Source organism: Nelumbo nucifera, chromosome 8, assembly GCF_055504915.1.
Source record: "Nelumbo nucifera cultivar China Antique chromosome 8, China Antique-T2T, whole genome shotgun sequence".
In the NCBI taxonomy this organism is placed as follows: domain Eukaryota; kingdom Viridiplantae; phylum Streptophyta; class Magnoliopsida; order Proteales; family Nelumbonaceae; genus Nelumbo; species Nelumbo nucifera.
The window spans coordinates 56,610,670-56,622,866 of NC_142656.1; the positions used below are offsets into that span (position 1 = coordinate 56,610,670).

Below are 12,197 nucleotides of genomic sequence, written 5' to 3' on the forward strand. Positions count from 1 at the left end.
GCCTCTGAAATGAGTAACAGGGACCTGAAACGGGAGGAGAAGAGAAGCTCCGGGGAGAACCCGGCGTAAGGGCTCCGAAGCTCAAGTTAGAATCCTTCAAAGGCAAGAATAACCAGATAGCGCGAAAGTTAGCATACCTCATCCCTAGGGGGGTAGAAGCCTTTTATAACCACCTCGCGCACTTACTTCCAGGCCTTCGTCAGGTCGGGCATGATTACTTCTGAACTCCTGCCAGTTCGGGTGTCATTTCCTCTGGTCGGACAGAACCGCCACTGTTCCTTTTGTCGGAGCCGTCTCTGCGGCTAGTGACGACGGTTGCAAGTGGCGGTGGCAGGAAGCCGTTTGAAATGCGGCTGTCAGGCGTCAGATCCCAAATCAGTCAGGTACGCCGCCCTTGGATAAAGACGTCCTTGGTATCGGGTACGTCTGGCCGGCCTGGTGCTTTGGAAGTAAAGTGTTGGAGTGGTGAGCGAGGTGCCTTGAGTTCGGTTTGGAGTGTTCCGAGCCGCTACGGGTCAGCTCGGGTCAGCTTTGTGAGGCTTGGGGCCCAGTACAGTTCGTGCTCCTCGCAGGGAGCTCGGGTTCTTAGGAGGGAGCTCACTCTTACCAGGGAGCTCGGGCTCCTAGTAGGGAGCTCGGATTTAGGAAGCTCGTTCTAGGGAGCTTGGGTTCTTTAGGGAGCTCAGGCTCCTGGGACCGAGCTAAGACTTAGGGAGATCGGGTTCTTTAGGGAGCTCGGGCTCCTAGGACCGAGCTAGGACTTAGGGAGCTCGGGTTTTTAGGGAGCTCAGGTTTAGGGAGCTCGGGTTCTTTAGGGAGCTCAGACCTTTAACAGGGAGTTCGCTCTTAACAAGGAGATCGGACTAAGTACAGCGGTCTGGAGTTCGGGCTCGGTAGTGAGTTTGGACTTGCTTCCGACGTTTGCTTTGGGTGCTCTACTGTCCCGAGCTGCTTGCCCTTGCCACGTGTCGGGCGATCGCGAGGTCAGGCCAAATTTCCGTTCATCACCTCTGAGTTTACGCATTGTTTTCTGAGATGCTAGAGGAGAGTTTTCCTCCAACCAGCAATGAGAGATTGATGTTGGAGAGGGAGTGCTCCAGGAGTATTGAAATTTGAACAGGACACCGTATAGAACACCCATTAGTGTGTTGGCTTGTGATGAAGGTGATGGTGGTAGCTGCAGTGAGGAATCTGAGAGAAGAGAGAGGGGGAGACAATGGTGTGATAGGCTTATAAGGAGGCCTTCTCACCAGTTGGGTTCAGTGACGATGTGGTGGATGATGTGAGGGCACTCCTGATGAGGTACAGAGCCGGATGGTCACTTGTGCTTCCCCAAGGAGATGATGATTCAGGCCTTTACTTGACATGGGAGGAGGAACCTGTTGTATGGTCTTCATGTTGGAAACCCTAGACCTATAGAAGAACCCTTCTTCTAAGACTAAAGCAGCTAGCATACTATCAACCGAGAGCTTATCTAGAGTTAGGGTTGTGGGAGTGAAGTGAAGGTGGCATATATTTTGGATCGGATCAGTTGGGAAACTTGAAGCTTGCATGAACATAGTTGTATGCATAATTCATCTTATTTTTATTCAAATATTCCTACGCTTGGAATTGTGTTGGTTCTTCTTGTTGTTGTTTTTTTTCTTATCTTCTTCTTTGAAGGTGGTTGCACTTTGTTTCTTTCTTCAAATGTACTCTTACATCCAACTGGATTTGTTGCATAGTTTATGGATCTTCTTCAAATGTACTCTTACATCCAACTGGATTTGTTGCATAGTTTATGGATCATTTCTTCCCCTCTTCCCATAGTTTCTGTTTTGAAGTCCATATATTGTACAGAGAAATAAAAGATTTGATATTATTAACCCATATTGAATTCACCATGAAATTAAAGATCAAATTCATATATAACCAAGTGATAAAAAATTATATATTGGACTCTTTGGGTGATATATATCTTAGCGGGCTACAATCCATCTCCTTCACATATATTTAGTTGGATGACCCTAAAATGCTAACCAGTCCAGAGAAGGATGGAATGCTTGGTTTAATAGATAGCAAAAGAAACATAGTAGTCACAACTCTTTTTCTAACTATAATTGTCAAGCCAACTAGTGAAATCAAAACATTAGCATGCTCATGGTTTATCCAGTGACACCTCAAACAGTGAACTGTAACTCATATAGGTATAGGCATATAGCTTTCCAAGAATCAAATAGCAGACAGCACAGAAGATTGGATCTAGATGGCTATAACTAGATAAATCAAAAGGTTTGAGATTTGTGATTAAATTTGAAGAGATAGAAGTAAAAAAAAAAGTGGGTCCAGGAGTGAGCTTGGTGGAAAACACAAAACTACCTACTAAATCCCACTGTTGCGTTTTTGTCTAGTGATATGAACAGCATATTTGCCTTTAAATGCCACACATGCATTTTTTATATGGCCCACACCATATAGTGGAAACAACTTTTTCTGCATTTTTTATAAGACTGATACTTTCAGCCCAGCAATGTTTGATAAGTCTGTCCTTCCTCTACAAAGTCAGCTTTAGTCCCAACTAGGAACCGCTAAACCCCATTCTCTCAAACCACCCCTTTCCCACCAGCTAGCTTCTTTCACCTGTAACTCTCTAAGCTCAGTTACAGGATTTGTAGTATAGTTGCTAAGGGTCATTCTTTTGTACTGAGTACTCCAGAGTCTTTCAATGCAAATATACAGTGCATTATTCTCCTCTGGTGGACTGTTTCATTTATATCTCACCCAAGTGATGAATTGCAGTTGGTATAATTGACGCTCATCTCATATTCCTAGGGGGACCCTATTACTTGCTTCTTAGATCTATGTCCATTGATAAAGCACAAACAATTGATTAGTGCTTATAGACACCATGCATAGAAAGAATCCCTTCATTGAATGGTCTAGATTTATCAACATCTGAACCATCTTGAGGGTAGGGAACCCAGATGGAGCTCCAATGCATTCCCCCCCCCCCCCCAAAAAAAAAAAAAAAAAAAAAAAAAACAGAAAAAAAATACTAGGAACTAGTCAGTGGAGGAAATACATCAGAATCAAAATACTAGGAATATACAGGCATCGTACAATAATTTTACTGATAAATTTAAATAGTGAGATGGGAAACATGAAAGTTTGAATGATGCTTAACAAGCTAAATGGCTGGAGTGGCAGTCTGAATGATGGTATTATGAAACATTCGACTGCAACAGAACATAATACAGAGGCTACTTAGCTTTAAAACAAAGGGATGGTCATAGGACCAAGCCTCGGCTGTTCATGTGCGGAGGTTCCATCAGGGTTCTTTTAAAATCTGGAAAGTAGAATTTAGGTGTCCTGTGCAATAACGCACTCCTTGTCCTTGGGTGGATGGTTCCTGAGTTTCGTGTAATGTGAATCCCACTGATCAACTCATAGTGTAGGCTTAAGCAATTTGTCATCATAGCTAAATAGATTTTCAATGCATCAGAAAATAGGGCGATCATCTCAATAAGTTAATAGAGAGAAGCATAGTTTATGACAATGGAAGCAACTAGTTATTTTCTTTTTTTATTGTTAATCAGTTTGTCCATCATACATCCGAAAGAAGGCTTAGCAGATAAACCAATTAATACATAAGAACTTGTTCTCTTCTCTTTTGTCATAAGAAAAAAATATATCTCAAGTATACCTACTATCTTGCCTTTCTCTTTTATATCCCTATTACTTTTTCTCTTTTATCTTCTCTCTAGGTACAGAACAAATAAAGACTCACTCAAATCCAAAAAACACTGATACAGAATTAAAATTCTTTCAACCCTGATGGTGTGCTTTTTGTTGATCCAAATCCAGTTGTGGAAGGCAGGCTTCTCTGCAAACCCAAGAAATCAAAAACTTCAATCCACATTGTAACATAGAATATCTGTCATGTACCAATAACCCAACTCTTTAACTTGTTCTACCATCTCTTGGATGACCTAGCCAGTAAAGCATCTTACCCATCCAAATTAACACTAAAATATCAATAGCCAAGAAAGTACCCAAAAAGGACTATCCTGAAACAAAATACCCCAAGAATTCTAAACTAATTAGTCTCATTGATAACACTCTTACTGAGGGATTAAGAGATAACTTTCAGCCCTGCTACCAACAGGGTATATGTGGCCTAGAAAGAAATTCATAGAGATCAAGTGCAACAACCAAGTTCTCATGCCTGACACAGTGAAAGCTAAGTTGAACTTTACATAATTCTACAATCAAGAATCAGATAGATTCCTCATTCTAATCAAGCAAACACAACAATTCAAAATTGAGGAACTGATGCTTAGATATCTAAACCACAGTGGGCTGATCAAAACAAAAATGTCTAAACCACAGTGGAACTGCTTACTGCCACCAAAACTCAACCGTTTAAACAAGGGGTAAATTGACAGATATTGTTTAGGGGGTAGGGTTTAAAAGGAAACCAGAAGTTTGGGTTAAGTGGCCATTATGCCATCCTATAGAAAAGGATAGTGACTTTGCTATGTTGTATATATCTAATTAATATTTATTTAATGTTCTTTTACAAGAAAAATCTGGTTGACTGGGTTATTTGAAGGTCCTTTTATCTGTTGAAATTCCTGAGTTGCAAATCATGTATCTCATGTAGACCTAGCATGCTTCAAAAAGTATTATGAACTTAAATGAAGGGTCCTAGCATTTCAAAGGTTAGTCTATATACCAATTTAAAAAAACTTTTGTCTCTAACCCCCAGCTAAAAAGAAGAAATAAAAAAAGAAGTGGAAAAACATAAAAACTTGAGTGGTGTGGCCTGTTGGGGCAATTAGTCTGGGTGGAGGAGCAAGTAGTTCAGTAAAGTATGTAATTTCGAGTAAGATATTATTTTGCCTAGTGGAAATGACACTAATCTGAATTTGTAAACTTGTGTCTTTCATTGCAGGTTTCTGAACTGAAGGGGGAACATGTAGTTTGCATGATAAAGAACTCTGCTACATTGGATGTAAAATGAAAGATTTATTACTTAGCAACTTTCATGTAGTGATTATGGATCTCTTAGTCTTAGCTTGATCTTCATTGATTTTCAGATTGAGTAGGTGCTTTTAAAATTTGAATCTTCTCACACTAAATGATATGGTTTTTTTCTGCTTGCCTATGTGTTTTTGTCCATTATGTTTCATGATATTTCATTGATTATTTCAGGTAATAACTACATGGGTGTCGGAAACAATATTGATTTTCTGTCTTTGTCGTATACCCGTCATGCAGAGGATGTTCGTCATGTAAGAATCGCTTTTTGTGAACATTCATGCTTAGATTATTTTCCTTGTAATAGTTTATGTATATACATGTGCATATGTAATCTATTTCCAAGGAATATTCTGGGATTAAATATATAAAATTAGCTGTTAATTAACATAATGAGCTTGATGCTGTGATGCAGGCTCGTGAGTACCTTACTAAATTGGGTGACCTTAGTCAGACTCAGATTTTTGCAAAGATTGAAAATGTTGAGGTAAGCTTCCAAAATATTATTAGTACATTCTAAATTAACGTAGTTTTGACCATCTTCTTCACGGTAGTGCTTGTATGACAATGTGAGTAATGCAACCTTTCTTCGATTCTTGCAGGGCTTAACCCATTTTGATGAGATCCTATGTACAATTGAGCCCAACATAGCTTAGTCGTATGTACCCCTTGTTTGGCTAGAAAATCTGCCAACCCATTGAACACTGGTTGTTGGTTAACCATCTGGTATTAGTGATTTGCTATGCTAACCATTGGAGCTAACCTGGATATGATACGTTATCCTTCCTGAATTGTTATCAGGTTTTCTTATTTCAAAAATCTTCCTGAATTGTGATCAGGTTTTCTTATTTCAAAAATCTTCCTGAATTGTGATCAGGTTTTCTTATTTTAAAAATCTTCCTGAATTGTGATCAGGTTTTCTTATTTCAAAAATCTGCTGTCTACAAGTGCAACATGTCTGGAAAACCTGTAGTTGTTACCCGAATTGTGGACAGTATGACTGATAACCTGAGACCAACTCGTGCTGAGGCTACTGATGTTGCAAGTGCCGTATTGGATGGTAAGTCATATCCCAAGTGGGAGATCCTCATACTTTTCCATGGTCCATGCATCTTTTTTATTTTTTTTGATGTTACATGTCTAGGAGCTATTTGGTACTGTAGATTTATACTTGTTTCACTTTTGAATGGGTGCAGGAAGTGATGCAATTCTTCTAGGTGCAGAGACATTGGAAGATGTGCTGCATTATTAGAGAATTCGATTATTTTTTAAGTTCTTTTACTATTTATATGTCAATTGGATATTGTATTTGAACAATGTTTTGGATATTTTAATATATAATCTTTGAATTAATACATTTCATTTTAAATTGATTTTTATCAAATGGTTTTGCTGTATTAAACAGGTATGAAAATGTTAAATCGATAAATAATTCAGTACCACAAAAATGTTGCAACTAAGCGGGTATATGCATTTTTTTTTGAAAAAAATAGGTATATGCCGACGGTCATGTCTGCCGGCTTAGCTATCAATATGACCAAAAAAATGTTAGAATTAACCTAGCATAAATAAAAAATGAAAAAAAAAAAAGATCTAAGCTGACGGTCATGAAACCGCCAGTTTAGCCACAAACAACACATAAGGTGGCGGCCATTTAGCATATAAGCCGGCAGTTCGGACCGCCACCTAAGATCACAAGGGAGTTTGATAGAAATCTAAGGTGGCGGTCTTTTGGTATCTAAGTCGGCGGTCTAAACCGCTGCCTGATTAATGCTAAGCCAGCGGCTCGGTGTGATCGCTGCTTTAGAGCAATTTGAACTGGCCACCTAAGGTGGCAGTCTTTTGCATCTAAACCAGCAAAGGTTTTAGGGGGAGGACTGAAGACCACCGCCTTAGATCAAAGCTGGCAGTCTTAAGGCCTAAGCCGGCTTAGACCGGTTTTCTTGTAGTGTTAACTTCTCTCCAGCTAAAACTGATCAAATAAATCTCGCCAGTGAAAGGGCCTTGCTTATGATTGTTAATCTGTTATATTGATAATCTTCTTCCTAGCTTTCACCACTTATCTTGGACCACTCTTTCCAACAATATCAGAATGAGAAGGAAAAAAAAAAAAACAAATGAATCTGTACATAAGAATCGTTTGCATTGAAAAGTTGGAGTTCTCGAGTCCATAGGATTGCAAGGAGGATTTCTACATTCCAATGCATTAGCACTGAAAGCAAGGAATTCTTTATTCTCAAACATTGAATCACAAGGACTAAGGAACTCTAAATATAAAATAGCTTATTCTCCTTTAGTTTATTCTACTAAACAGCATTTTATTTTACCCTGAATAACGCCAAGACTGCCACTTCGGAGAAGATATAAGATATAAGAATCACATATATAATGTATTAAAATAACTTGTCTACCAATGGTTGTCGATTCGAAGCAAGCAATGGCCCTCTTATGTTTGCTCTTTGCTGGTTTCACTCTTCCAGCACATGTTCTCACTTCAAATCCTTTAATTTCCGTCCCAGTGGCCCATACTCACTACTCAGTATGGGTGATCATTGACTAGAGGTTTTGGAGGCACTGATTTAGTGACCTCCCATCTGATAAACATGGGCTCGACTGCTTATCAGGCCCAAATTTAGCTTAATGATTTATGCCATGCATTTTCTTTTCAGGCCCAAGTCCAACTATACCATCATCTCATGAACCAAGTTCCTAATTTTGTTCCAATTCCAGCAGAAGATTTGGATCTCAGTTTCTCCATTGATAGAAACCTCGTTCAAACTTGGATACCAGTCCAAGATAAGCATCATGCATCCAAGCACCATCAGAAATGGTTACAGAAGGACAAATGGAGTTCATCCTATTGGACGACTGATAGTTCAGATTGGATTGGCCATTAATTTATCAAGTGAAAGTACAGATTTTCATTCTTTCTTTCCCCTTTCAAATCTCACATAAGTGGTAGATATCACAAACTGGTTCCAGTCCAATATAGTTGGAGACTGGCTCCAATGGAACCCTCAAAACAAGATCAGTACAGTTTGCCCATTAACCTTACCTAACTGCTAGACACAGTTGGAGAATTGCTGCGTCATGCCCATTAACCTTACCTAACCAAGGCCAAATTCACCTCAGCTTGTCATGGATTCCTCATACCGGGTCGAGACCCCTGCTTGAGGAGTGGGGGGCAATTGATGAAGGGTGATTTGGTCCGACTTGAAAAGCAGAAGACACGTGGATGTGGCCCGCCAATTTGATGATGATTTAACACCTCCCGCCCTCTCAGTGAATTAAGTCAACTCGGGCGACCTGGTCATCTCGGATAGCACCAAGGTCTAGGTACCTCGGATGACCAAATTTGCCGAAGACAACATGTAGCAGATTCTAGAAGTTCGTCGGCTACCTCCGAATCGTCCAGGATCATGTCGCGCAACCGTAGGCCTTATCCTCATCCTGCCCGAATTGAGTGGACACAATAAGCCTTATCAGCTAGCACGTTAATCACCTCCCGAAGCGGAATGGACTCCTCTGGCTCAGTTCGTAGATCTCGGAGAGGTTCTTTGAGGTTCACGGCAGCTAAAATATAAAAAGGCATCAACCCCCAGTACCTAGGTACGCACGATTAAGTGCATTCTAGTTCTTTAGATTACTGATTTCCAGCTCACAATCTACTAAGCAAGTACTAACTTAAGCATTAGAGCGACCTCATCGAGTTTCTCTTACAATTCAATCGGCCAGCTAAGCATCAACATCCAAACTGCCCTCTAGCTAAGAGCACCAAGATCATACACGGTCAGTTACCTTGCCCTGAACCCGCGTGACATTGGGGACAGGACAGGTAAAGGGATGGGGTGCCTTGCCCTGAACCCTCCCTATTGTCATTCCTATATAATTAATAAAAAATATTAACTTTTATAATTATTTTTATTTATTTAAAGTTAATCAAAATTTTATAAAATAATAAAAAAGAACAAAAATTACTAAAATTACTGCAAATTATTAATAAAACTAAAAATATTTATTCATATTCAATTAACAATAATTATTTTTATTAAATGAAAAATAAAATTATTAAATATTTCAAATTTTTTCGTGCATCGCATGGATGCTTGCTACTTTATTTAAATGATTGTAGTTGTGAATGTCGATTATTTAATCGGGATGGTTCATTCTGGTCTATGATTTTGAATTTATTCCGCCTAATAATTGTGATGGGTTGACCCCACCCGCTGAGATCAGGAAAATTGGGGGTTGTAAATATTGTCTCTAATAGATGAAAAGATAAGATTAAAGATTTATAATACAAATCTTGAAATTGTTATCTAAAAATCTCTAAGTAAAAATTATCTGGAATTTTGATATAAATAGAAGAGTTTTTTTTTCGTAAAAATCTCTACCCACCCAAAACCATAACCATGGAGGACGTTAGTAGCAGCACTCCAACTTCGGTGAAGAGTCCGAGTAAGACCAGCGACTCCTGAGGTGACGTTGATTTCTCCGACATTCCACCTGGCTTCAGATTCACTCCAAGCGACGAAGAACTCGTCGTTTCTTACTTGCAGAAAATTCTTTTAAATGAACGGTTGCCTGCGAACAAGATTAAAGTGGTTTCTCTTACACAAGCACTAACAGGTTTGCTTCTTCTTGGCATGGGTGATGGTGGATATAATCTTTTTTTCTTTCTTGATTTCTTCTTTCTCTCTGCTGTGTATTTAATGTATCCATTGATACACAGAGAAACATGAAACCTACGTGAGGCAGAAGTCATGTTATTTCTTTGCCCATAGAGATCGAAAGTACCGGAATGGATCTTGGTCGAACCGATTTGCCAGAGATGGGTATCGGAAGACCACCGGAGCTGATAAATCGATTTACAGTGACGGTGTGCACATCGGGTATAAGAAGGCATTGGTATTCTACAAGGGGAAGCCTCCATTCTTTTCATTAGTTTTAATCAGTTGTTCATTCCAGTATGCTTTGAGCAAGTCTTCCAGCCGCCTTCTTATGTTTTCCTCACCAAGGTTTAATATCTGATCCGACTGTCTTGTTCTTTCCTTGCACCGGCTCTCTTGCATTCTTCGTTAATTTTATTTTGTTCATTTAGATACCTGAGCAAGTTTTCTAACTTTTCTTTTATGTCTTTCTTATCGAGTTTCATCTTTAATTTTGAGCATACTCTTTCGTTTTAAATACTGAATTAATCTTTCTTTTTCTTTTAAACCCTAATCTTTTTCTTTTCATTTATGATGCATTTGGACGACTTTGTTCTTTGCCAGATTTATAAGAAGCCAGAGAAATCGGCAACGACTCGGGTGGTGGGAAATCGAGAGAAGGCGAAGGTTGATGGTGAAGCCAGAGAAATCGGCAATAATCACTGTGATCTTGATATCCCATACACACAATCATCATTTTGTGGTGAATATATTAACATGCATAAGGAAGATCCTGAGCAAAACTATTACACTAACGAAGGTATACCAGATCAACCTCTGCAGCATAGTAATTTACAGTACCGGTAGAATTTTCCTAACAACGACCAGAGGTTCACAAATATGGGGTTACTTCATGGATCTGCTGAATTGGATTCAGACTACTGGAATCCAACTCGAATCTGCACACTAATGGTGCAGATAACCCTTGAAAATCAGTGCACGGAAGCTGTAATGATCTCTTTCGGCAGTTAAGTGATTCTTGCATGATACGTTGTCTCCGTGTGTTGCTGAAGCTTCAGTTCTACCACCAGAGCTCAAAACAGAGCACGGTGATGATTCAACAGTTCCACCAGTGCCACCACTCAGACGGAGGCGCATTGTTGCTTCTCTGTCACCATTGAATTACAACTTTGTTGATGTTCCCCCGTTTCCCCCGTTGCCACTGCAACAATTCAATCACAACCTTGTGGGTGATCCTCTGGTGCAACTACTGAATGAAAACCATGTGGGTGTTCCTCCATTGCCACCGGTACTCCAGCCAAGCCAGGTTGATGCTCCTCCACTGCCACCACCCAACCAAAACAATGGTGGTGTTCCTCTAGAGCCACAACAGCAAAACCATGGCCGGCGAAGATGATGTTTCTGTGTGTAGATTTGTTGTCAGTATTTACATCTGAGAAGTTGATATCTAGAAAGATGATGTCTTAATTTGGGAACTAAAAATCATTCAGATTTAACAATGAACTTTGGACCTTTGGTGGAAGTATTTTAGTCTTGTGAATTGCTATTTCTATTCTTTCGATATTTATTTTATTAAAAGATCTTCTTAATTTTGGCAGTTTTCATAATTCAAGTATGCGTGTATATCTCATGGTCACAATATTCCCACATGATGCGTGTATATCTCTGGCTTTATCATCAAGAACTTCGCCAGGTTGGTGCTTATGTTGATGTTTCTGTGTATATCTACTTTATGGAGGAGGTTGTTTCACTGCTAATAGTGGATCTTTGATTTATAATCTTCAGTTTTCTTCTTGTTTTCATTAAAATTGGCTTATTGCCATGATGACAGACATCAGGAATTGGATTCGCAACATTGAACAACATGCTTCTGACAATGTGAACAAGATACTGGTGGGGAACAAAGCTGATATGGATGAAAGTAAAAGGGTAAGGTTCTGCCCTTGGATTTGCATGTCTTTATTGGTGGTTTAGCAGTGTTTAGTTAAGGGCAGCATTGGTCCACTTAGGCTCACAGACGAGGCTCATTTTGTGGGAGTGTGTATGTGTGTGTTTTTATTTACTTTTTCTCCAATAAGTGGCACTTAACTTTGGTTCAGGCCTTCACCTCAGTTTCTATGCTTGTGCTTTACTTGTTCCTATTGCTTTTAAAAGACTCTGTTTAAGATGGATCATGACGCAACGTGGAAGCAATGAGAACTGGAGCTGACTATGCAAGCACCGGGCGTTCGCTAGCACCTAGCGAATAACACCAATTTCTCTAGGAGAGAGAAAAGGTGGCGAAAACTCAAAGAAGAGAACTCAAGAAAATCTGAGAATCTGAAGTATGAATTGATGAATAACTTTGGGAAAATAACAAAATTTATAATACATTTGGAAATTGTAAAAGAACTAGGAAATAATAACTAGGATAGATCTAAATATCTAATTTGATAGGATCGAACTCTCCTTGGTTGATCTCCACCGTCCGATCTCCCTAGATGCATGGATCTTGGATTATCTTGCTAC

General features: G+C 39.4%; 1 long non-coding RNA gene across 1 annotated transcript; it reads left to right on the plus strand.

Moving 5' to 3' along the window:
• The first annotated feature begins 4,937 nt into the window (after positions 1-4,937).
• Positions 4,938-5,507, plus strand: LOC148790039 (uncharacterized). Its single transcript, XR_016079425.1, has 3 exons — positions 4,938-5,083; positions 5,194-5,273; positions 5,435-5,507. It is a non-coding gene; the product is annotated as an uncharacterized LOC148790039 (long non-coding RNA).
• The last annotated feature ends 6,690 nt before the right edge of the window (positions 5,508-12,197 follow it).